Consider the following 27,805-nt stretch of genomic DNA (forward strand, 5'->3'; position numbering starts at 1 on the left):
TCCAGTGTAGTGTGTGTAGAGTCCAGTGTATTGTGTGGGTAGAGTCCAGTGTAGTTTGTGGGAAGAGTCCAGTGTAGTGAGGGTAGAGTCCAGTGTATTGTGTGGGTAGAGTCCAGTGTAGTCTGTGGGTAGAGTCCAGTGTAGTGTGTGGGTAGAGTCCAGTATAATGTGTGGGTAGAATCCAGTGTAGTGTGAGGGTAGAGTCCAGTGTAGTGTGTGGGTAGAGTCCAGTGTAGTGTGTGGGTAGAGTCCAGTGTAGTGTGTGGGTTTAATCCAGTGTAGTGTGTGGGTAGAGTCCAGTGTAGTGTGTGGGTAGAGTCCAGCGTAGTGTGTGGGTTTAATCCAGTGTAGTGTGTGGGTAGAGTCCAGTGTAGTGTGTGGGTAGAATCCAGTGTAGTGTGGGTAGAGTCAAGGGTAGTGTGGGTAGAGTCCAGTGTAGTGTGAGGGTAGAGTCCAGTGTAGTGTGTGGGTAGAGTCCAGTGTAGTGTGTGGGTTTAATCCAGTGTAGTGTGTGGGTAGAGTCCAGTGTAGTGTGTGGGTAGCGTCCAGTGTAGTGTGTGGGTTTAATCCAGTGTATTGTGTGGGTAGAGTCCAGTGTAGTGTGTGGGTAGAGTCCAGTGTAGTGTGTGGGTAGCATCCAGTGTAGTGTGTAAGTAGAGTCCAGTGTAGTTTGTGGGTAGAGTGTAGTGTGTGGGTAGAGTCCAGTGTATTGTGTGGGTAGAGTCCAGTGAAGTGTGGGTAGAATCCAGCGCAGTGTGTGGGTAGAGTCCAGTATAGTGTGGGTAGACTCCAGTGTAGTGTGGGTAGATTCCAGTGTATTGTAAGGGTAGAGTCCAGTGTAGTGTGTGGGTAGAATCCAGGGTAGTGTGGGTAGAGTCCAGTGTAGTGTGTGGGTAGAATCCAGTGTATTGTGTGGGTAGAGTCCTGTGTTGTTTGTGGGTCGTTTCCAGTGTATTGTGTGGGTAGAGTCCAGTGTATTGTGTGAGTAGAGTCCAGTGTAGTGTGTGGGTAGAATCCAGTGTAGTGTATGGGTAGAGTCCAGTGTAGTGTGTGGGTGGAGTCCAGTGTTGTGTGGGTAGAGTCCAGTGTAGTGTGGGTAGAGTCCAGTGTAGTGTGTGGGTAGAATCCAGTGTATTGTGTGAGTAGAGTCCAGTGTAGTGTGTGGGTAGAATTCAGTGTAGTGTGTGGGTAGAGTCCAGTGTATTGTGTGGGTAGAGTCCAGTGTATTGTGTGGGTAGAGTCCAGTGTAGTGTGTGGGTAGAATCCAGTGTATTGTGTGGGTAGAGTCCAGTGTAGTGTGAGTATAGTCCAGTGTAGTGTGTGGGTAGAGTCCAGTGTAGTGTGGGTAGAGCCCATTGTACTGTTGGTAAATTCCAGTGTTGTGTGTGGGTCGTTTCCAGTGTATTGTGTGGGTAGAGTCCAGTGTCGTGTGTGGGTAGAATCCAGTGATTCTAACTATTTACTGTTTTTTTATTTACTCTATTTCTTGTGTTTTTCAAGTTAGGGGATCTACCTCCCCCCTCCCTCGTCCCCCCTCATCCCCCTCTCCTCCCCCCCTCTCTCCTACCACCTCTCTCCTCCTCCCGCTGTCTGTCTCTGGGTTGGTGGCTGCTCTCTCCATCTCTCTGATCATTCTACTGGTCCTGTTCTGCAAGAGGAACAAAGAGGTAGCAGCTAAACCCAGAAATGGTACGTATGCTGACGTCAGAATCACACAGGACCCAGAACCCAGGAGAAGGAGAGATACAGTCTAAGAGAAGGAGAGATACACATGTACACACAGAGACACACAGAGACACACACAAAGTACAATGTATTTATGTCTAAAACCCATTGTCTCGTCTCCAGGAGCTGATCGAATCTCCTCTGCAGTGAAGACTGTAGTACTGTATAACACTCTAACATACAGCCATGTATATGAGTATTCAACACCACAGGTACTGTAGTACTGAATAACACTATAACACCACAGGTACTGTAATACTGTATAACACTATAACACCACAGGTACTGTAATACTGTATAACACTATAACACCACAGGTACTGTAGTACTGTATAACACTATAACACCACAGGTACTGTAGTACTGTATAACACTATAACACCACAGGTACTGTAATACTGTATAACACTATAACACCACAGGTACTGTAATACTGTATAACACCATAACACCACAGGTACTGTAATACTGTAGAACACTATAACACCACAGTAACTGTAGTACTGAATAACACCACAGGTACTGTAATACTGTATAATACTCCAACACCACAGGTACTGTTATTGTCACACCCTCATGTGTTTCACCTGTCTTTGTGCTTGTCTCCACCCCCCACCATGTGTCGCCCATCTTCCCCATTATCCCCTTGGATAATGCCATCCCACTGTTTCCCGAGCCCATGCAACGATGCAGGGCTGGGCAGTGGAATGGCAACACCAGATCAGCACAAGGATCTGCCTGTACTGCGGGACTTTTGGTCATTTTGTGTCCTCATGCCCGATAAAAGACCAGGCTCACTGGTGGGCCAAATGGAGAACTTTTCTGTTTCCCTTACTCGCATCCCTTTTCATGCCATTCTGCTGTGGGGGTAACCAATCCAGATCTCTCTGGGTCCTCGTTGACACTGGAGCCGATGAGAGCTTTTTGGACTCCACACTGGCTTCCAAGCTGAACATCCCCACTCAACCCCTCTCCTTTAGAGTGCTGGACTCTATAGGTCGGGTCACCCATAACACCACTTCCATCAACCTACGGTGTCTCGGAGGTGGTTCCGGATCTCTCCACGATTCCTGATGAGTACCATTGATGACATCCTCGTCTTCTCTCGCGCCCCCCAAGAACACGTGATCCGGCAGGTTCTCTAGCACCTTCTGGAGAACCAGTTATTCGTTGAGACGGAATGTGTGAGTTCCATCGCTCCACCATTCCCTTTCTGGGCTACATCATCTCTGCTGGGAGCGTCAAGATGGATCCCGAAAAGGTGAAAGCGGTGGTGGATAAGCCCCAGCCTACGTCCAGGGTGCAGCTGCAACGCCAACTTCTATCACCACTTCAACCGGGGTTACAGCACCCTGGTGTCCCCCCTGTCTGCCCTCACCTCTACCAAGGTTCTGTTAACGTGGTCAATGGCCGCTGACACGGCGTTCTGGGACTGTAACTTCTATGGGCAACATGGGACGTTAGCGTCCCACCCGCGGTACACACTATCAACAGCTAGCGTCCCACCCGCGGTACACACTATCAACAGCTAGCGTCCCACCCGCGGTACACACTATCAACAGCTAGCATCCCACCCGCGGTACACACTATCAACAGCTAGCGTCCCACCCGCGGTACACACTATCAACAGCTAGTGTCCCACCCGCGGTACACACTATCAACAACCAGTGAAATATCAGAGCGCCAAATTTGAAAACAACAAAATCTCATAATTCAAATTTCTCAAACATACAACTATTTTACACCATTTGAAAGATAAACATCTCCTTAATCTAACCACGTTGTCCGATTTCAAAAAGGCTTTACGGCGAAAGCATAAAGTTAGATTATGTTAGGACAGTACATTGACAAAACATTACACAGCCATTTTCAATACAAGGACAGGCGTCACCAAAAGCAGAAAACCAGCTAAAATTATGCACTAACCTTTGACAATCTTCATCAGATGACACTCCAAGGACATTATGTTAGACAATACATGCATTTTTTGTTCTATCAAGTTCATATTTATATCCAAAAACAGCATTTTACAATGGCGTGTGATGTTAACTTCTTGGGGCTATGTGGGACGCAAGCGTGCCACCCGTGGCGCACCCTATCAACAGCAGGTGCATTTCAAGAGCGGCAAATTTGAAACCAAATAAATGTCAAAATTCAAATTTCTCAAACATACAACTAACTTACACCCTTTGAAAGATAAACATCTCCTTAATCTAACCACATTGTCCGATTTCAAAAAGGTTTTACGGCGAAAGCATAAAGTTAGGTTATGTTAGGAGAGTACATTGACAATAGCTGTGTGTAATGTATTGTCAATTCAAAGACAGGCGTCACCAAAACCATAAAATCAGCTAAAATTATGCACTAACCTTTTACAATCTCCATCAGATGACACTCCTAGGACATTATGTTAGACAATGCATGCATTTTTAGTTCTATCAAGTTCATATTTATATCCAAAAACAGCGTTTTACTATGGCGTTGATGTTCAGGAAATCGTTTCCCTCCAATAACCGGCTGTCAAGTCATGACAACAAAATAATTAATTAATATTAGAAAACATTGGTAAAATATTATATTGTCATTCAAAGAATTATAGATTTACGTCTCTTGAACGCAATCGACTTGCCAGATTTAAAAATAACCTTACTGGGAAATCACACTTTGCAATAATCGGGGCACTGCGCCCAGAAAAATACGCTTTGCGATACAGACTAACCGCCATGTTGGAGAGATCTAAAATCGAAAATACTATGTAAATAATCCATTACCTTTTGATTGTCTTCATCAGATGTCACTTCCAGGAATCCCAGGTCCATAACGAATGTAGTTTTGTTCAAAAAAGCTCATAATTTATGTCCAAAAAGCTCTGTGTTGTTAGCACATGATCTAAGCCAGCCGGACTTCACTTCACTTCACGAACGGAAAAAATATATTTACGTTCGTTCAAACATGTCAAACGTTGTATCGCATAAATCATTAGTGCCTTTTTTAACCAGAACATGAATAAAATTTAAGGCGGACGATTGCGTTCTCTTTTAAACCGTATTGGAACGAGAGTACCCAACATGAACTCGCACGCCAGGTGTCTAATGGGCTATCACCGTTCCATGGCTCTTGTTCAGTCAGATCTCAGAGTAGAAGACTCAAAACACTTTGTAAAGGCTGGTGACATCTAGTGGAAGCAATAGGAAGTGCCAAAACATTCCTCAGCCCCTTTGTTTTTCAATGGCATAGGCTTAAAGTCAATTCAACACATCAGGTATCCACTTCCTGTCAGAATCTGTCTCAGGGTTTTGCCTGCCAAATGAGTTCTGTTATACTCACAGACACCATTCAAACAGTTTTAGAAACTTTAGGGTGTTTTCTATCCATATATAATAAGTATATGCATATTCTAGTTACTGGGTAGGATTAGTAACCAGATTAAATCGGGTACATTTTTTTATCCAGCCGTGAAAATACTGCCCCCTATACCCTAACAGGTTAACCTGTCTGGGCTAGGGGGCAGTGTTTTCACAGCCGGATAAAAAACATACCCGATTTAAACTGCTTACTACTCTTTTCCAGAAACGAGAATATGCATATAATTAGTATATTTGTATAGAAAGCACTCTAAAGTTTCTAAAACTGTTTGAATGGTGTCTGTGAGTATAACAGAACTCACATGGCAGGCAAAACCCTGAGAAGATTCCAAGCAGGAAATGAAAATCTTGTTCCTGTAGTTTTCTCAAGTCCTTGCCTTTCTGACACACAGTGAGTTAGGACTGAAATAGCACTTCCTAAGGCTTCCACTAGATGTCAACAGTCTTAGGAAGTAGTTTGAGCCTTTTGCGGTAAACACAGACCGAAGGAGAATGCTGGTAAGCAGGTGCCCTGAAAATCACATCAGTTCATAGGGTGCGTTCATGTGAGAAATCCCCTGCGTTCCATAACGTTTTTGAAGGCAATGCAAACGTCCGGTTGGACTATTACTAAAGTTTCACGTTCTCAAGGACCTAAAGATTCATGCTATACAATGTTTGACATGTTTGAACGAACGTAAATATAACTTTTTCTGACTTTTGTCATCACTGTTTCCCTCGCACGCCCTACATTTTGAGTAGCCTACAGAACGCACGAACAACATGGAGTTATTTGGACATAAATCATAAACTTTATCAAACAAACCAACATTTTTTGTGGACCTGGGATTTCTGGAAGTGCCTTCTGATGAAGATTATTAAAGGTAAGTGAATATTTATAATGCTATTTATGCGTTTAGATGACTCCAAGATGGCCGGTGTCTATAATTGCCTGCTGTTTTTTCCTGAGCACAGTACTCAGATTATTGCAAAGTGTGCCTTCCCAGTAAAGTTATTTTGAAATCTGTCAACGCGATTGCATTCAGGAGATGTTAATCTATAATTCTTTGAATAACAGTTTAATATTTGATCAAGGTTTATGAATAGTATTTTTTCATTTGTTGTGCTGATTCACCGGGATTTTTGGAGGCAAAATATTTTCTTAACGAGAGTCTTATCTTTAAAATGGTGTAAAATAGTCATATGTTTGAGAAATTGAAGTTATAGCATTTTTTAGGTATTTGTATTTCGCGCCACGCGATTCCACTGGCTGTTGAAAAGAGTGGGATGCTGACGTCCCACGTTTCCCATAGAAGTTAATTTACAATGTTTTTATTTAATTAACGTTTGGACTGGCAACAAGCTAGTATAAATCCTCAGTGGTGTCACGTCCTGACCATAGCAGCTTTTATTTTCTATGGTAGAGTATGTCAGGGCGTGATGGAGTTTTGTCTAGTTTAGATTTTCTATGTTGGTATGTTCTAGTTTCTGTTTTTCTATGTTGGTGTTTTTTGGTATGATCTCCAATTAGAGGCAGCTGGTCATCGTTGTCTCTAATTGGGGATCATACTTAAGTAGTTGTTTTTCCCACCTGGGTTTGTGGGAGATTGTTTTGAGTGTATGTTGCACCTCTTCGTCACGGTTTGTTGTTTTGTTTATTTATATGTCTTGCATAGTTTCACAGTGATAATAAAATGTGGAACGACACACACGCTGCGCTTTGGTCCACTCCTTTACAACCATGACAAGTAGCGATCAGATGAAGCAACATCAACAATAGAGGATATGTCAATAGAAAGTGGCTGTGGTTATGGCTGGGCCCAGTAGAAAGCCCCTTGGTAATAACCAGGTCCAGAGTATGGCTGTGGTTATGGCTGGGCCCAGTAGAAAGCCCCTTGGCAATAACCAGGTCCAGAGTATGGCTGTGGTTATGGCTGGGCCCAGTAGAAAGGCCCTTGGCAATAACCAGGTCCAGAGTATGGCTGTGGTTATGGGTGGGCCCAGTAGAAAGCCCCTTGGTAAAAACTAGATCCAGAGTATGGCTGTGGTTATGGGTGGGCCCAGTAGAAAGCCCCTTGGTAATAACCAGGTTCAGAGTATGGCTGTGGTTATGGGTGGGCCCAGTAGAAAGCCCCTTGGTAATAACCAGGTCCAGAGTATGGCTGTGGTTATGGGTGGGCCCAGTAGAAAGCCCCTTGGTAATAACCATGTCCAGAGTATGGCTGTGGTTATGGCTGGGCCCAGTAGAAAGCCCCTTGGCAATAACCAGGTCCAGAGTATGGCTGTGGTTATGGGTGGGCCCAGTAGAAAGCCCCTTGGTAATAACCAGGTCCAGAGTATGGCTGTGGTTATGGGTGGGTCCAGTAGAAAGCTACTTGGTAATAACCAGGTCCAGAGTATGGCTGTGGTTATGGGTGGGCCCAGTAGAAAGCCCCTTGGTAATAAGCATGTCCACAGTATGGCTGTGGTTATGGGTGGGCCCAGTAGAAAGCCACTTGGTAATAACCAGGTCCAGAGTATTGGTTTGGTTATGGGTGGGCCCAGTAGAAAGCCCCTTGTTAATAACCAGGTCTATAGTATGGCCGTGGTTATGGGTGGGCCCAGTAGAAAGCCCCTTTTTATTTATTTCATTTATTTTTTATTTCACCTTTATTTAACCAGGTAGGCAAGTTGAGAACAAGTTCTCATTTACAATTGCGACCTGGCCAAGATAAAGCAAAGCAGTTCAACAACATACAACAACACAGAGTTACACATGGAGTAAAACAAACATACAGTCAATAATGCAGTAGAAAAATAAGTCTATGTACAATGTGAGCAAATGAGGTGAGATAAGGGAGGTAAAGGCAAAAAAAAGGCCATGGTGGTAAAGTAAATACAATATAGCAAGTAAAACACTGGAATGGTAGATTTGTAGTAGAAGAGAGTGCAAAGTAGAAATAAATAATGGGGTGCAAAGGAGCAAAATAAATAAAATAAATAAATACAGTAGGGGAAGAGGTAGTTGTTTGGGCTAAATTATAGATGGGCTATGTACAGGTGCAGTGATCTGGGAGCTACTCTGACAGCTGGTGCTTAAAGCTAGTGAGGGAGATAAGTGTTTCCAGTTTCAGAGATTTTTGTAGTTTGTTCCAGTCATTGGCAGCAGAGAACTGGAAGGAGAGACGGCCAAAGGAGGAATTGGTCTCGGGGGTGACCAGAGAGATATACCTGCTGGAGCGCGTGCTACAGGTGGGTGCTGCTATGGTGACCAGTGAGCGGAGATAAGGGGGGACTTTACCTAGCAGGGTCTTGTAGATGACCTGGAGCCAGTGGGTTTGGCGACGATTGCGAAGCGAAGGCCAGCCAACGAGAGCGTACAGGTCGCAGTGGTGGGTAGTATATGGGGTTTTGGTGACAAAACGGATGGCACTGTGATAGACTGCATCCAGTTTGTTGAGTAGGGTATTGGAGGCTATTTTGTAAATGACATCGCCGAAGTCGAGGATCGGTAGGATGGTCAGTTTAACGAGGGTATGTTTGGCAGCATGAGTGAAGGATGCTTTGTTGCGAAATAGGAAGCCAATTCTAGATTTAACTTTGGATTGGAGATGTTTGATGTGAGTCTGGAAGGAGAGTTTACAGTCTAACCAGACACCTAGGTATTTGTAGTTGTCCACATATTCTAAGTCAGAACCGTCCAGAGAAGTGATGCGGGCAGGTGCAGGCAGCGATCGGTTGAAGATCATGCATTTAGTTTTACTTGTATTTAGGAGCAGTTGGAGGCCACGTAAGGAGAGTTGTATGGCTTTGAAGCTCGTCTGGAGGGTTGTTAACACAGTGTCCAAAGAAGGGCCAGAAGTATACAGAATGGTGTCGTCTGCGTAGAGGTGGATCAGAGACTCACCAGCAGCAAGAGCGACATCTTTGGTGTATACAGAGAAAAAAGTTGGCCCAAGAATTGAACCCTGTGGCACCCCCATAGAGACTGCCAGAGGTCCGGACAACAGGCCCTCCGATTTGACACACTGAACTCTATCTGAGAAGTAGTTGGTGAACCAGGCGATGCAATCATTTGAGAAACCAAGACTATTGAGTCTACCGATGAGGATGTGGTGATTGACAGAGTCGAAAGCTTTGGCCAGGTCGATGAAGACGGCAGCACAGTATTTTTTCTTATCGATGGCGGTTACGATATTGTTTAAACAGTATAGCATGATGCTCTGGTCTGGTGGCTGACATTTAAACAGTATAACATGATGCTCTGGTCTGGTGGCTGACATTTAAACAGTATAACATGATGCTCTGGTCTGGTGGCCGACATTTAAACAGTTTAACATGATGTTCTGGTCTGGTGGCTGACATTTAAACAGTATAGCATGATGCTCTGGTCTGGTTGCTGACATTTAAACAGTATAACATGATGCTCTGGTCTGGTGGCTGACATTTAAACAGTATAACATGATGCTGTCGTCTGGTGGCTGACATTTAAACAGTATAACATGATGCTCTGGTCTGGTGGCTGACATTTAAACAGTATAACATGATGCTGTGGTCTGGTGGCTGACATTTAAACAGTATAAGATGATGCTCTGGTCTGGTGGCTGACATTTAAACAGTATAACATGGTGCTCTGATCTGGTGGCTGACATTTAAACAGTATAACATGATAACCAAAATACCCAAAGTCACCAAGCCAAATGTCCTTACAACTGAAAGCATTAGTAAAAATAGAGGCTGTCTCCACCCCGCACATAGACTTATCAGATCAGTTGATCACACACACACACACACACACACACACACACACACACACACACACACACACACACACACACACACACACACACACACACACACACACACACACACACACACACACACACACACACACACACATACTTTGTTGTATAACTGTTCCTGTGGTGTTGGAGTTCTCCACTGCAGTAGACTGGATCAGCTCCTCTGTCCCTCACTCATCTCGCTCTCCTCTCTCTTTACCTAGTGACCCTGTTCATCAGAACATCATGGTGGGTGGAAAAAGATGCTCTCTTCAGCAGCGGTGAATAACCACAACCCTGTCAGTCCATCTCTTTACTTCTCCTTTCTCTTATCTTCTCTCTCACTCCTTCCCTTTTCACACCAACACACTTATCTTTAGACTCTGCAGCCTTGACGTCCATCAACAGAGTTAGAGTCAGTTTATCATGACAACATACAGACACCACTGACTGGAACCAGCTGACAGTATCAGTTGTAAAAGTTATGTCCATGATGAATGATGTAAAGGCTTCATTACTACTAACAGAAGGAATGTTGTAGTGTTATGTCCATGATGAATGATGTAAAGGCTTCAATGTGTTTTATATTCTAATTGTTTATGTAAAAATGGAAATTGTATTGATCTGTCCACTAGATGGCAGTGCTCCATATGTTGTATCATGATCTGTCCACTAGATGGCAGTGCTCCATGTGTTGTATCCTGATCTGTCCACTAGATGGCAGTGCTCCATGTGTTGTATCCTGATCTGTCCACTAGATGGCAGCGCTCCATGTGTCCTGATTTGTCCACTAGATGGCAGTGCTCCATGTGTTGTAATGGTGTAATACTGTACACTGTGATACATCTATTACATTCCCTGGCTGCAGACATGGATGATCCTTTAAATAGAAGTTGTCCCTAACCACAGATCTAGGATCAGATTACTCTATCTCCAATTCTGAAGCCATGCTATCAAATCAAATAACATTGGGCCGTACGCACTACCCTCTCTACCCTTCTGATGCTATCAAATTAAATAACATTGTATTTGTCACATGCGCCGAATACAACAGGTGTAGACCGTGAAATATTTACTTACAAGCCCCTAACCAACAATGTAGTTCAAGAAATAGAGTTAAGAAAATATTTACTAAATGAACGAAAGTAAAAAAGATAATATAAAGTAACACAACAAAATTACATAACAATAACAAGGCTATATACAGGGGGTGCCGGTACCAAGTCAATATGTGGGGATACAGGTTAGACGTGGTCATTTGTACATGTAGGTAGGGAAGCTTGCCTTCAGTAATGTACTGGGACGTACGCACTACCCTCTGTAGTGCCTTGCGGTTGGAGGCCGATCAGCTACCATACCAGGCGGTGATGCAACCGGTCAGGATGCTCTCGATGGTTAAGCTGTAGAACTTTTTGAGGATCTGGGGACCCATGCCAATCTTTTCAGTCTCCTGAGGGGGAAAAGATGTTGTCGTTCCCTCTTCACAACTGTCTTGGTGTGTTTGGACTATGATAGTTTGTTGGTGATGTGGACACCAAGGAACTTGAAACTCTCCACCCGCTGCTCTACAGCCCTGTCGATGTGAATGGGGGCCTGTTCGGCCCTCCTTTTCCTATAGTCTACGATCATCTCCTTTGTCTTGCTCACATTGAGGGAGAGGTTGTTGTCCCAGCAACACACTGCAGGTCTCTGACCTCCTCCCTATAGGCTGTCTCATCATTGTTGGTGATCAGGCCTACCACTGTTGTGTCGTCAGCAAACTTAATGATGGTTGTTAGGGGACCGTAAAACAGCAGCCATTCTCCTCTCCTGACACCGACAACAGTGTCTGCTCAGTGTTTATGGAAACAGTGTTGATTTTTGTGTTGTGACAAGATAGAGGTGGTATTCAACCTTGTTTTCTTCAGAGTTCCCAGTTGTCTTGAAAGCACCATAAATCCAGAGAATGCCAGACTTTGATGACAAAGTTTGATGAGAAAATTTGCCCACAAGAAGGACCGCTGTGCCACCTCCAAAAATGTTTTGAATGCTGTATACTGTAGCTAAGAAAGCCATCCTACGTGTATGTTGGGTCGTATGTTGGGTTTGTCTCTTTCCCCCTCATAATTTAGCCTACTGTTCTGACTTGGTGGTGCACATGTAGCCCAAAGCGTGTTTTAGAGAAATGCCATCATCAAATATAGTAAGAGCTTTCATTGTCTGCTTATATACCCCCTTTTTATATCCTACGGTTCTGACTTGGTGTACAGGTATAATACTGTAAGAACGGCCCATGTTCTGAATTCTGTCGCTGTACATTTCAAAAGTGCTGAACAAATAATTATATTGACAACATCCGTCTCAGCTCACTCATTGTCTAAATCAAAAATACAACTACCTCTTATCCACTCATCGTTCCCTTATGCCATAGTTTGTTCATCTCAATTGTCAGTAGAAACCACATTTGTTTTAATCAGTCAGCCATATCAGCTATGTTTTTAAAAAGGCAGTTAATGAGGCTGAATGAACTGTTTTGCTGCCACTGAGGCTCAGGGGTAGTGGTGGTAAGGAGTCACTCCATTGTGCTGAAAAGAAGGCTCTGCTGTTGTAGATTTATGTAGGCCTAAATAGTTTGTGTGCAGCGTTTGTCACCGTTAGAGTGCAATTAATGTATTGTTTAGTGTTGTGTTGTGTAGTGGCTTTGTTGGCATGAATCGAATAAAAATGTCCTTGCCCCACCAAGATTTACAGCTAAAATCACCACTGGACAACAAGTAGGCTCTAGTATATATTTCAATTTACAACAACTTGGGATTTGCCAAGAACATTGATCATATAAAATAAATGTGACTTTCACTGTCAGTTGTTGACTAAATAGGTGTGAGCAGTATGGCAGAAATGACTGAGGGCTGTAGGGGAAACCTGGAATGGAGTATTTAGAAGATACTCAAGGCCCTGGGGGCTGTAGGGGAAACCTGGAATGGAGCATTTAGAAGATACTCAAGGCCCTGGGGGCTGTAGGGGAAACCTGGAATGGAGTATTTAGAAGATGCATGAAGGGAAGTGAGTGAAATTAAAAACAGAGTTGTTGTGATGTCATTCAGAACAAATAAAAAAAAACAGGCAACGTGATTGAGGAAAATAATGTATTTAATTCTATATGCTACAAAGACAAAGCAATATCTTACCAGGATGATTAATAAACAAATAATTGTTTTGCACAAAACAACCACAATAGAACAATAGTCCTACATTAGTTTCATGTTTACATAAAATAATGAAGAACTACTAAAGAGACCAAAATAGGAAAATAAAGTAAATAATTTTAATAATTGAATTCTCCTCTCCTGTATGTTTTCTATCTCTGTAACATGTAACGGTATAACATTATACTGAACCTGTAACAATAATGCCTGAACCACAACACCTATCAATTTATCTGTGTAGACATTGTTAGGTTGCGTCAATCGAATCTGGTTTCAGAACAGAATTTAACACTAAGTCACTGAAAATATTCTCAGCTTGTTTATTCAATATAATTAGTCAAGCGAATAAATGGTAAATGCAATCTTCGTATATACGGATTCACTGTAACACCTCGCAGGGCAAACAGAGAACTAACTGTCACACCCAAAGTTCTTTAATACTCTGACAGAGATAGTTCCTGCTCAGAGCAGGCCTGTCAGAGTAGAGGCTGAGTGTGGTTTAGACTTACTCAGCCTATTGTAGGCACACAGGCTGGTCCCAGCCTCCTGGTGCATCACTGTTGCCAAGCATAGTTGTCTTCTAGCTTATCTTCGTGTGTGTACCCGAGAGTCAGACACCCAAGGACAGTGTCTGTTTTTATTACATTTACATTTTACATTTTAGTAATTTAGCAGATGCTCTTATCCAGAGCGACTTACAGTATTGAATGCATACATTTCACTTTTTTTTTTTCCTGTGCTGGCCCCCCATGGGAATGAAACCCACAACCCTGGCATTGCAAACACCATGCTCTACCAACTGAGCTACAGGGAAGGACAGTTAGGACAGTTTCTGCTTTTGTGCTACAGCTATCTTCCATTCTACCAGTCCCCCACGTACACATGTCCTTGAGTGGTTCCACAACCAGGCAGTGTGTGTGTGTGTGCGCGTGTGTCACGAGTCTACTCAGCCTACACTCCTACTACCCAGCAACCCTCCAGTTAGTCATGTCTATTATATATTGCTCAATCTATGTTAATACAATACAAACCTCCTATGTTTAACATTAATGTATTCATAAGCTATGCAACACATCTAGTTAAATAAAATATAACCCGACAATCCCCCTTTTCACACCCTGTGGGTGTGAACTTTTCCCAGTGAGAAATTTCAGAGAAATTTAGGATTCCCCTTTTGACACTCACTAGGGTGTCACTCACTAAAATACAATACAAACAAAAATAATCACACTTTTATTAATAGGCAATAACGATAATAAAAACTTGTACTAGGTTGACTACCAGCCACCCAGGAACTTCAAACCCTCACATAAGGAAAGACAGATACTTCACACGAGATAAAAAGATAAACGCTTGTTTTTCTATCTTTTTTCTTCTCCCCCTGTTCCTTTTCCAAGGTCGTCTTATCAACTCTGCCCTGCTAATTTTGGTAACAGTGTCTTACACACTGTATTGGAATATAGTTTTTAACCCATTATTATAGCCTTTATAATGAATCCTCCACCAGGCTCGGCGGTAGGTATTTGTCGTCCCACTGGTCTGAACTTGGACTCGGTCCGTATCTCACCATCTGCTCCATTATCGATCTCTCCAGAACCCTGGAAATGAGACCTCTCGCACACGGGACCAAACAACAACCACACAACACAAACACACTCATACAGGTGAAAGCAGCCCATAATACAGTTCTTACAACACTTTTCCATTTCCCAAACATGAGCTGTGTTATCAGGAATGTACGTGCAGCGATGAACCTAATCATTCTACCTACACCGCCCTCTTCTGCCAATAACATATCGAGAGTCAGTCTATTTTACCAGGTCATGAGGGAGGTGGCGGATAATTGGTCAGAGAACCTCTTTACTGCATCCCCGGTTTCATTCATGAATCTCTGTTGATTATAAAAGATGTCATTAATCCAATCCACATTTTTATTTATTGTCCACCACCAAAATAATGTAGTGTTAAAGCCTTCACATATTTGATTCATAGCTTTGTATTCATCTGGAACTTCCCTGAGGATGCCAATAGACAAAGATACTCCCGTCCTGGTCAAAACTCCTCCTGTGCCTACTTTAGCCTCCTATAACTGGCCTCTGATGACTAACTTGAACTGGTTGGACCTATAACCCCAGGGCGCAAGTTCCTAACCACCCTTTGTGGTAATTTCTGTTGTATGCGTCCTCTGCTGGTACTAGCCCACCCTACATCAGTTATAGGTGCTGTGAGGTTAAGCATTTTCTATTCATCTTTCAAACCTAAGTCAGTCACATTAACGATTACCTTTCAGCCATTAAAATCATCTAAGTTCTCGGTGCCATTCTTGTATCTATAACACTGGTGCTCATCAGGAATTTAAGTGAACCGAGGTGGGTTGGCTGAGTACTTCAATCTGGCCAACCCCAGTCCCTGTAGAGTTGTCTGCTTTCCCAGGGAATTGTTTAATGTTTACCTTTAATTCTACATCCTGATCTTCTTTGACTCCTTATTCTGTAAGTCACTCATCATTGTATTAAATAGTTTATCTTTAACTTCTTCTCAATGACAACGGCGTCATATAATTAGTACCAGAAGGTGGTGGATCTGAATGTATCAGAAAGATTAGACTATGATGCAGCTCAGAGTCTCTACTCTTCCCCAAACCCGCCAACCCTCTCCTGCCCTTAGTCTCTCTGCTAGGTACCACCCCATACTCACACCTCTAGGAGCACACACAGTGATGAACGGTCGGGATAGGGAATCTTCGTGAAGGAGGTAACCCCCGGACCCTGTTGGTATCGGTTCTTCTCCTAACTCTGTGTGTGATCAACAGTGTTCATATGTGTACATACCTCCTTGCAGTGGGTAACGTGGACCCAAGTGACTCTCTCAGGTTTTCTAATGGCAAAGGCAATGGTTTAACAGAACCTGGTATGGGCCTTCCCAACGGGGCTGCTTCCAGTCTTTTCTCCTCAGGGACTGGATCCACACCCAGTCTCCTGGTTGTACTGAGTGAATCACCTTCTCTTGTAATTCACTGTTGGACACAAAATCTTGGACATACGGGTTTGGTTAACAAACAGTCTTCTCATGTGCTCTGCTAGTATTTCTTCAACTTCTATGTCTACCTGTTCTGGTATCTCTAACTCTGGCATTCTATTTGTTCAACCCGATTAGCTAAAATGTCATCCATCATTTAAAGAGATAGATCCTAGTAAGCCAACTCTAGGGATAATATCTTGACCTCATATTTTAGCTACCATAATCATGTCCACCAAGTATGTTGGGAACGCTTCTACCCATTTGCTATACTTATCTATTATTGTTAAACACCCCTTCACGTCGGAATAGTTCAATAAGTCAATTTCCAAAATGTTGGAATGGATATTCTACAAAAAAAATGTTGTTTAAAATCAAAACTAAAATACATGCCAATGGAGCCGATAGCTTTAGGATATTAATTCATGGAGAGACTAAGTGAACCAAATTCTCTTACTATCTTCTCCTGCTGGCCCCCCTCCTTTCTTCCTGCTACTCCCCAACCCTCAAGGTTTCAGCAGTGCGGGGGAGGACTTCTCCGTCTGCCCTTCCTTCTATCTGTCTGTAGCTCTTTCTCATAACAGTCAGTGATAAATACTGGTTGTTTCCAAATATTAACTAAACGTCTCACTGTCTCCCTGGTTGCACTCCTGGATTTTAGAAAAATCAACCTGTCTTAATATCAAGATTATTGCATCGTTTAGTAAGTTTCTGTTACTCTCAATGATCCTGGATCACAGATGTCATATCTCCCTGTCTTGTTGGCTTAGAACATGTCCTAAATACTTAACCTAAGTCTACCATTATTAAACTTTTCTTGCTAACTCAATAACAAAATATAATAATACTTATTATATCAATTCCACAGCCTTGTGTTAAATCTCTTCCACTGAATACAACAATAGCTGACTACTGAAAATAAAGGAAAATACTTATCTAAATAATGTATAAAAATACTACTACTGGTCAAAAGTTATTCAAATAACATAATCAGATCAAAATGACTAATCTGAACTACTCCACAAAGGAAAATGATTGTACCCTTATCGTTCAAGGAAAATAGACTTAAGGAAGCCTACCCTTAGTCTAAGGCTTTGTCCTTTCAGTCTTCTCATTGGTTCAAATTACAAATATGTCTAAGAACTTTAAACTCCATCATCATTATAGGTTATACAAATTCCCTTAAAATTAGTATTACAAATTACCTTAACTTCTATGGGAAACATGGGACGTGAGCATCCCACCCTAGTCAACAGCCAGTGGAATCCCGTGGCGCGATATTCAAATACCTTAGAAATGCTATTACTTCAATTTCTCAAACATATGACTATTTTACACCATTTTAAAGACAAGACTCTTGTTAATCTAACCACACTGTCTGATTTCAAAAAGGCTTTACAGCGAAAGCAAAACATTAGATTATGTCAGCAGAGTACCCAGCCAGAAATAATCAGACACCCATTTTTCAAGCGAGCATATAATGTCACAAAAACCAAAACCACAGCTAAATGCAGCACTAACCTTTGATGATCTTCATCAGATGACACTCCTAGAACATTGTTATACAACACATGCATGTTTTGTTCAATCAAGTTCATATTTATATAAAAAAACTGCTTTTTACATTAGCATGTGACTAGCATTCCCACCGAACACTTCTGGTGAATTTACTGAATTACTCACGATAAATATTCACAAAAAACATAAATTATTTTAAGAATTATAGATACAGAACTCCTTTATGCAATCGCGGTGTCCGATTTTAAAATAGCTTTTTCGGTGAAAGCACATTTTGCAATATTCTGAGTAGATAGCCCGGCCATCACAGGTTAGCTATTTTGACACCCACCAAGTTTGGTACTCACCAAACTCAGATTTACTATAAGAAAAATTGGATTACCTTTGCTGTTCTTCGTCAGAATGCACTCCCAGGACTTCTACTTCAGCAAGAAAATGTTGGTTTGGTTCCAAATAATCCATAGTTACATCCAAATAGCGGCGTTTTGTTTGTGCGTTCAAGACACTATCCGAAGGGTGACGCGCCGGCGCATATCGTGACAAAACATTTCAAAATATTCCATTACCGTACTTCGAAGCATGTCAAACGCTGTTTAAAATCAATTTTTATGCAATTTTTCTCGTAAAATAGCGGTACTATTCCGACCGGGAGAAGTTGTTTTCGTTCAAAGACTCACAGAAGAAAATGGACTCTTCACGTGCACGAGCGCCCGTCTCATTGTTCTCAGATCGTCCACTTACCAAATGCGCTACTGTTTTTCAGCCAGTAACTGCAGAGTCATGATTCAACGTTCTGGCGCCTTCTGAGAGCCTATGGGAGCTGTAGAAAATGTCACGTTACAGCAGAGATCCTTTGTTTTGGATAGAGATAACAAAGAAGGCCAAGAAATGGTGAGAGAGGGCGCTTCCTGTTTGGAATCTTCTCAGGTTTTGGCCTGTCAAATGAGTTCTGTTATACTCAGACACCATTCAAACAGTTTTAGAAACTTTAGGGTCTTTTCCGTCCAAATCAAACAATTATATGCATATTCTAGTTACTGGGCAGGAGTAGTAACCAGATTAAATCGGGTACGTTTTTTATCCGGCCGTGCAAATACTGCCCCCTAGCCCCAGCAGGTTAAAGATGTAGTTTAAGTATAACTCTGACTGTGTGAAGTTTGTAACTCTCCTCATTTGGTAATACAGAAATTAACCAACACATGTCTCAGAGTAGAAGTGTTCCTCTCGGATCAGTTTTGCAGTTTACAACAAGAATAAAATTATAGACACATCCTAGATCAGCAATTACTCTGAGATTATTTGTGGATGAAGTCCCAGGTCTCCCTCTGTCCATGTTTTGATGTTCATTTGGATCTTAACATGGCTTTTGGGGGCCCTAACAGATTTTTTTGGGGTGCCCCCCACCTCACTGGCAAAACATTTTACCTCCCTCCTGACGGTGGAGTGAAATAGACATTTATAATACATTTCATGCAATTAGACTCATTTTGCCATGGAGCAGTATTGCAGTGAATTTCCTGCGATTCTACACATTTTGCCAAGACTGATGTTTGTTAACCATATCTGAGTGAGAGTGACTTAACAAAATTGGTATTGGGGCATTATTACCAGAAGTTTAGACAACTGGCTAGACTAATTTACCAATCTAAATGTTTGTAGCTGACATGTGACTTACTCAACTTGTTCTGATATTTATTATATACATTTTTAAGATTGTGTTTTCTATTGTTAGGTATTACTGCATTGTGGGAGCTACAAACTAACCTTTTGTTAGGTATTACTGCATTGTGGGAGCTACAAACTAACCTTTTGTTAGGTATTACTGCTGTCACAGCTGTCGTCATGGAGAGAAGTGGATCAAGGTGCAGCGGAGTTAGTGTTCATAATTTTAATTCAAAACGATCACTGGAACACTACAAAAACAAGAAAATACCGACAGCTAAACAGTATATCACACTGAACAGAAACAATTACCCACAACCCCAAAGAAAAACACACACTACTATATAGGACTCCCATTCATAGGCAACTCAACACACCTGCCTTCAATTGGGAGTCCAATCACCAACACAACACTTAACACACAAAAACCCTGCCATGTCCTGACCAAAACTAATACAATTGCTCCCTCTGCTGGTCAGGACGTGACAACTGTTAGGTATTACTGCATTGTAAGAGCTACAAACTAACCTTTTGTTAGGTATTACTGCATTGTGGGCGCTACAAACTAACCTTTTGTTGGGTATTACTGCATTGTGGGAGCTACAAACGAACCTTTTGTTGGGTATTACTGCATTGTGGGAGCTACAAACTAACCATTTGTTAGGTATTACTGCATTGTGGGAGCTACAAACTAACCTTTTGTTGGGTATTACTGCATTGTGGGAGCTACAAACTAACCATTTGTTTGGTATTACTGCATTGTGGGAGCTACAAACTAACCTTTTGTTGGGTATTACTGTGTATGTGACATACTTTTATTTGATAACCAACTGCTGATTCATAACCAAATCTCAATTTCACCTTGTGTATTTTGATAAGAGAATTATCTAATAAAATGAATCAATAACCCATCATTAATTAGTAGTTATGTAGCATGGATCATGAATAATTAATCTACTTAAACTACATCTTTAATAATAAGAGCTTTGCAATAGCACTTGTCTTTCAACGATTCCCAATTTCTAATGAACCATTGAGAGTGACAACACAACGGCTACTGAGATCTTTTATAGCAAAGATCCAACCCCCTAGTCGATATGACAAACCACAGATATTAGGAACAGTTCACAAAGGAAGACTTTATAATGAGAAAGGAGTATCCCGTAGCCAGATAGCATTCACTTTAAATTATCGTTCAGTTGGTTCTAATCTCGTTCCTGGTACTTCAAAGCACAAAAACACCAACTCATCCAATGGCATAACTCAATTGTCAACTCTAGATACTCCCATCTCAAGTAAAACCCCTTTTTGACACCACTCCTGGACAAGCTCACTGAGGGGAGTGAGCCTCTAGGTCATACACTATCCCAGGATAAGTGCAACATCAGAGGACATACAATGGTTCCAGACACTGCCATACACCTCCCCCCAATGCCAAAGGAGGGAGTGACTTGCGCACAGACATTGGAGACAAGTAATTGGTTCCCCATTAATCACACCATCCCTTCACATGGTTTAACAGATACATTCACATATGAAGACAATGTTCCATCCTGTCCTCTTCCCTTTCTGATAATCTGCATAGCAACAGAGACATGTAAAAGACAAGCCTGACCTCTCCCCTCTCTGGGCCCCAGGTGACTGAGCCCCAGGTGACTGAGCCCCAGGTGACTGAGCCCCAGCTGAGGGAAGAAGTGCAACTGCCAACACCAGAGTCCAAAGGGAAACATTCTAATAACAAGTATATCACATAAGCATATTATGCAGATAAGACATCTTAATTATCTCTGTTACCCAACTAATTCATCCACCAGACACTTGATACGTACGGCCCCAGGTTAGATTGAATGTTGATACGTAAGGCCCCAGGTTAGATTGAATGTTGATACGTCAGGCCCCAGGATAGATTGAATGTTGATACGTAAGGCCCCAGGTTAGATTGAATGTTGATACGTAAGGCCCCAGGTTAGATTGAATGTTGATACGTAAGGCCCCAGGTTAGATTGAATGTTGATACGTCAGGCCCCAGGTTAGATTGAATGTTGACACTTGACCTCTGGGGTTGAGTGGGGTCATATGGGTATCAAACTTCATGCTAATGAATTTACCTATAGTTGACATGGAGTGGTATCTAGTGGTCTGCACTAGATAGGGTACTAGGTATTGTGCTTGGTAGTGCAGTAGTGAGGGTGCTGGGTAGGGTAATAGGTAGGGTGTGTACTGTACCTTTCCACTATGTAGGAGCTGGCCTCGTGGTTGACTGATGTTACCAAGCTATCCCTGTTTAAACTCACCCCCCCCCGATGTTACCAAGCTATCCCTGTTTAAACTCACCCCCCCTGATGTTACCAAGCTATCCCTGTTTAAACTCACCCCCCTGATGTTACCAAGCTATCCCTGTTTAAACTCCCCCCCCTGATGTTGCAAAGCTATCCCTGTTTAAACTCACCCCCCCCTGATGTTGCCAAGCTATCCCTGTTTAAACTCACCCCCCTGATGTTACCAAGCTATCCCTGTTTAAACTCCCCCCCCTGATGTTACCAAGCTATCCCTGTTTAAACTCACCCCCCCCCCCCGATGTTACCAAGCTATCCCTGTTTAAACTCACCCCCCCCCTGATGTTACCAAGCTATCCCTGTTTAAACTCACCCCCCCCTGATGTTACCAAGCTATCCCTGTTTAAACTCACCCCCTGATGTTACCAAGCTATTCCTGTTATTGTCACTGTTTAAAACCATGTTATGAGGCACCTGCTGTCCATACTTCCTCTCCCCACGTCACTTCCTGAACCGCTAACAGCCAGTGAATTTGCTGCTAGGAAGAGTATGATGAAAACCAGGTATGTCACTGTGCTATAGATATTCTGTAATGTGTCTCAGGTCTCTAGCAAAAGGGATTTAATCTCAAGGAGAATGTATAAATAAAGGTTATATGAAAGAGAAATCATATCCACAGATATCTCGTTCCTAAACACTGGGACCTGCAGATCCGGAGGAGCCCGTATTAATCCTGCTGTAGGACTCACTGCGGCCAGCAATAGCAGGTCAAACAAACGACTAAAAAGGAACGAGTCACTCAGAAAAAAGAAGAATCACGACTCTCGAGTCAGTAAAAAGAGTCATTCAAAAAAATAACAAGTAGTTTGCAAACTGCACATTAGAAATGTACTGTGACTTGCAGTAACTCAACATTATTTAAACCCTCTTCAGTACAATACGGACCAATACAACCATTATTCAACCCTCTTCAGTACAATACGGACCAATACAACCATTATTCAACCCTCTTCAGTACAGTACTGACCAATACAACCATTATTTATTGTAATCAGAGGGCTGATATAAATACTATTCATGCCAGTCTCTCTGAGTTGCACCCCCTCTTGTCCTCGGAACAGCCTCAACTTGTCGGGTCATGGACTCTACAAGGTGTGAAATCGTTCCACAGGGATGCTGGTCCATGTTGACTCCAATGCTTCCCACAGTTGTGTCCAGTTGGCTGGATGTCCTTTGGGTGGTGGACCAGTCTTGATACACACAGGAAACTGTTGTAGCTGGGTTTTTCACACTTGTTGCAGTTCTTGACACAAACCGATGTCCCTCCCCCCCCCCCTTCCCACCTCTACACCCCCCCCCCCCCACCCCTCCCTAGAATGGGACACTGAGTAATATGTTGAAAAAAATACGGAAGATATACAGTTCTGTAATGCTTCAATATGTTTTAGTTCCCCCCATAGAGTGAATTAACCGCTTTGACAGAGACTATTAAATACCAAGAATACTGTCTGCAGGTTAGCATAGTTTATCATGCAACATTACATTCAGTTGAGTATCTTATGCAACTACAACAGCTACATACAGTACACAACTACAATCTACCACAACAGCTACATACAGTACACCACTACAATCTACCACAACAGCTACATACAACTACAATCTACTACAACAGCTACATAATAGCACTATTACATATACTAACTACATTCTACTACATAATAGCACTATTACATACAGTACATATACTAACTACATTCTACTACATAATAGCACTACTACATACAGTACATATACCAAGTACATTTCACTAAACTTCAACTAGAGTCACACATAGTGTGTTTACTGAGCTGTTGATAACTAATAATATCATGTTCACACAATATCCCTTAATGACAAAGAAAAAACTGTTTTTTAGAAAGGTAAATAAAAAATGTAAATATCACATTTACATAAGTATTCAGACCCTTTACTCAGTACTTTGTTGAAATCAGCCCGGAGAGAGAAGAGCCTTTAGGTCAGTGGTCACCAAACGATCCATCGACTGGTCCATCTCCAAGGCATTCCTAGTCAATTGCCAAACATTTCTCTCAACAACAAACAAATAAACAACGATAAAGCTTTACATTCCTAGTTTATTCTGTCTCTGGTGCTGTTGGGAGGAGGTGCACTTCACTTGTTTCAGCTGCTCTGAGCCCCGGGTTGGTCAAGTCTTCCACTTTTTCAGCCATTTCATGTGTCGAAGTGATGGTCCAAACTCTCCCTACTCGGTGTTCCTGAGGAGCGTAACACACACACACACACACACACACACACACACACACACACACACACACACACACACACACACACACACACACACACACACACACACACACACACACACACACACACACACACGCGCGCGCACACACACACACACACACACACACACACACAGTCATTAACATGGACCAAAAATGATCTCTACTCGAATATGATGGTACATTAGGGTGACAATGACAGATGTGCACTTTTACAGCTGTTGTATTCAGCGCACGTGACAAATAAACGTTGATTTGAGTATCAAATCGAGCACACCGCCATGCAGTCTCCATAGACAAACATTGGCACCTGTTACACACAGTAAGACAGCTATTATAAGGGAGGCATAGAGAGGGCACACACAAAGAGACGCATCATGTGCCTGATTTAACAATGAGCACGGCCGCGGAGGTTAACCTCTCTGGGGCATGTGGGACGAACTCGTCCCACCTACGTAACAGCCACTGAAATCCAGTGGCGCGATTTTTGAATCGTTAGAAATACTATTACTTCAATTTCTCAAACATATGACTATTTTACAGCTATTTAAAGACAAGAATCTCGGTAATCTAACCCCACTGTCCGATTTCAAAAAGGCTTTACAACGAAAGCAAAACATTAGATTATGTCAGCAGAGTGCCCAGCCAGAAAAAATCTGACACCCATTTTTCAAGCTAGCATATCATGTCACATAAACCCAAACCACAGCTAAATGCAGCACTAACCTTTGATGATCTTCATCAGATGACACACCTAGGACATTATGTTATACAATACATGCATGTCTGTTCAATCAAGTTCATATTTATATCAAAAACCAGCTTTTTACATTAGCATGTGACGTTCAGAAAAAGCATAACCCCCGCAAACTTCCGGGGAATTTACTAACAGTTTGCTAAATTACTCACGATAAACGTTCACAAAAAGCATAACAATTATTTTAAGAATTATAGATACATTACTCCTCTATGGACTCGATATGTCCGATTTTAAAATAGCTTTTCGGATGAAGCACATTTTGCAATAATCTAAGTACATAGCCCGGCATTACAGGGCTAGCTATTTAGATACCCACCCAGGTCAGCCTCCACCAAAATCACATTTCCTATAAGAAAAATGTTCTTACCTTGCTTGTTCTTCATCAGAATACACTGCCAGGACTTCTACTTCAATAACAAATGTAGGTTTGGTCCCAAATAATCCATCGTTATATCCAAACAGCGACGTTTTGTTCGTGAGTTCTAGACACTATCAGAATGCTTCTTCACGGTCCCGCGCATGGCGCATTGGCGTGTCAAAAATGTCTAAATATTCCATTACCGTACTTCGAAGCATGTCAACCGCTGTTTAAAACCAATTTTTATGCCATTTAACTCGTAGATAACTGATAATATTCCGACCGGGAGTATGCATTGAGCCTAAACAGCCGAATAAAATTTCTCCTCAGGAGCGACTCGTGCATGCGCCTCATTCAAAGGTCCTCGGAGCAGCCACTTACAAAAGGTGATAATGTGTTTCAGCCTGAGGCTCCCTCGTAAACCTTCAGTTATTTCCCGGGCTCTGAGAGCCTATCGGAGCCCTGGGAATTGTCACGTTACAGCTAAGATCCTTACTTTTCAATAAAAAGATGCAAGACGCACGACTCCTTGTCAGACAGGGTACTTCCTGCTTGAAACCTTGTCAGGTTTTTGCCTGCCATAGGAGTTCTGTTATACTCACAGACACCATTCAAACAGTTTTAGAAAATTCAGAGTGTTTTCTATCCAAACCTGAACAATAATATGCATATTCTAGCTTCTGAGTTGGTGTAGGAGGCAGTTAAAAATGGGAACATATTTTTTCCAAAATTCTCAATACTGCCCCCTAGCCCAAACAGGTTAAGGGCGATTACTGTCAGCAGCCTCGTGTGAAAACACACTCATTGGATTATTGTATAATAAATAACATGTGTTGTTTATATTATGCACACCGAGTGAACAAAACATTAAGAACACCGTCCTAATATTGAGTTGCATCCAGCTTTGCCCTCAGAACAGACTCAATTCATGTTGACTCCAATCCTTCCCACAGTTGTGTCCGGTTGGCTGGATGTTTTTTGGGTGGTGGACCATTCTTGATACACACAGGAAACTGTTGAGCGTGAAAAACCCAGCAGCGTTGCAGTTCTTGACACTCGCCTGGCACCTACTACCATATCAGATCAGTCTGATATCTTAACAGTTTAAACCACACAGAAAAAAACAATCCTGTAGTTAACTCAAGGGAATCAGAAATGGGAATTACGCAACAGAATTGCCCATCTTCCCCATTATCCCCAGTGTCAGTGTGTAGAGTCCTGTCAGTGTGTAGAGTCCTGTCAGTGTGTAGAGTCCTGTCAGAGTCCCGTCAGTGTGTAGAGTCCTGTCAGTGTTGTCTTTTAAATGTTATTTACTATATGTAAGACAACAGCAAAAAGGGCAAGAAGGCAGAGACAACAATACATCATGCAAAGCAGCCACAACTGTCAGTAAGAGTGTCTATGATTGAGTCTTTTGAATGAAGAGATTGAGATAAAACTGTCCTGTTTTGAGTGTTTGTTGCAACTCGTTCCAGCCCCCATCTGTATCGGCTAACTGTCTACTGCAGTACTCCCATTTTGTATGTGTGTATGCAGCATGATTGTACATACGGTATGCGTTTATAGGTTTGCTTGAGATGTTCTATGCATGTATGAGAGTGTGCCTGTGGTTGAGGATGACTATATTATTGAGAGCCATTAAACGAGTATATACTTAATTACAGCCTTGTTGGTCAACTGCAATTTACAGAGTTATTTAATGAGCTGGTAGAGATAATATAACGTAGGATAGTATCACCTCTAGCATCAGACAGGGATGTCTGGGGGAAAACACTAGTGTTCTCTTTGAAACCACCAGATGGCAGTGCACCTCTAGCATCAGACAGAGATGTCTGGGGGAAAACACTAGTGTTCTCTTTGAAACCACCAGGTGGCAGTGCACCTCTAGCATCAGACAGGGATGTCTGGGGGAAAACACTAGTGTTCTCTTTGAAACCACCAGGTGGCAGTGCACCTCTAGCATCAGACAGGGATGTCTGGGGGAAACACTAGTGTTCTCTTTGAAACCACCAGGTGGCAGTGCATCCCAATTATTTAATAGTTGTATGTTTCTGTAGCATTTTCTACATGACTGTTTCTCCATACAGTTTGTAATTACACACAGTGCTGTATCACATTTTGGTTAAACACTACTCTAATTTATATACCAATAGTATATAAATGAGTTCACACAGTATCTGCTAGAAGGGGAAACAACAGCATTGAACTCTCTTCCTGTAGATGTGTGTGTGTGTGTGTGTGTGTGTGTGTGTGTGTGTGTGTGTGTGTGTGTGTGTGTGTGTGTGTGTGTGTGTGTGTGTGTGTGTGTGTGTGTGTGTGTGTGTGTGTAGGATTCAGCCTCATTTCCCCCCATGACTTTCATTGTGTTTGAAGTCTGGGCCACTGCATATAAATAAGCAATGTAAAGAGATGGGGTGAATGAGTGGGGAAAGAACATTCTACACAAATTACCTTCATAATAACAAATGTGTCCCCATGAGGGGAAATTAACTTTCATACAGCCAAAAGGGGTGAGAAATTACACCAATATCAGTGGACAATTTGCACTAATGTAAATAAACATAGATGATGGAACATTTTCCCTTTTGCTGACGTGATGAACCTCTAAGGGAACATAAATATTTACCATCTAAACCATGTGTGAGGGGACGGGTTTTTCTTAATTTTTGCTATTTTCTACAGAATAATAGTAAAGACATCAAAACTATGAAATAACACATACTGTATAGTAGTAACCAAAAATAATGTTAAACAAATCAAAATATATTTTCCAAGTGACTACCTCATGAAGCTGGTTGAGAGAATTGGTACCTTTTGATTTATACAGTCATGTTACTAGTGTAACTAAACAAAATGATAAAAAACGCAACATGTAAAGTGTTGGTCCCATGTTTCA

The 27,805-nt window shown here is 42.1% G+C and overlaps 1 protein-coding gene and 1 long non-coding RNA gene across 7 annotated transcripts in view; one reads left to right on the forward strand and one right to left on the reverse strand.

Moving 5' to 3' along the window:
• Positions 1–27,805, reverse strand: part of LOC115194768 (Fc receptor-like protein 5) — a 342,937-nt gene that overhangs the window by 148,101 nt on the left and 167,031 nt on the right. The window lies entirely within an intron of this gene.
• LOC115194811 (uncharacterized) lies at positions 1,576–10,291 on the forward strand. Its single transcript, XR_003878507.1, has 3 exons — positions 1,576–1,689; positions 1,849–1,937; positions 10,054–10,291. It is a non-coding gene; the product is annotated as an uncharacterized LOC115194811 (long non-coding RNA).

The sequence above is a fragment of the Salmo trutta genome, chromosome 5, assembly GCF_901001165.1.
Source record: "Salmo trutta chromosome 5, fSalTru1.1, whole genome shotgun sequence".
NCBI lineage: Eukaryota > Metazoa > Chordata > Actinopteri > Salmoniformes > Salmonidae > Salmo > Salmo trutta.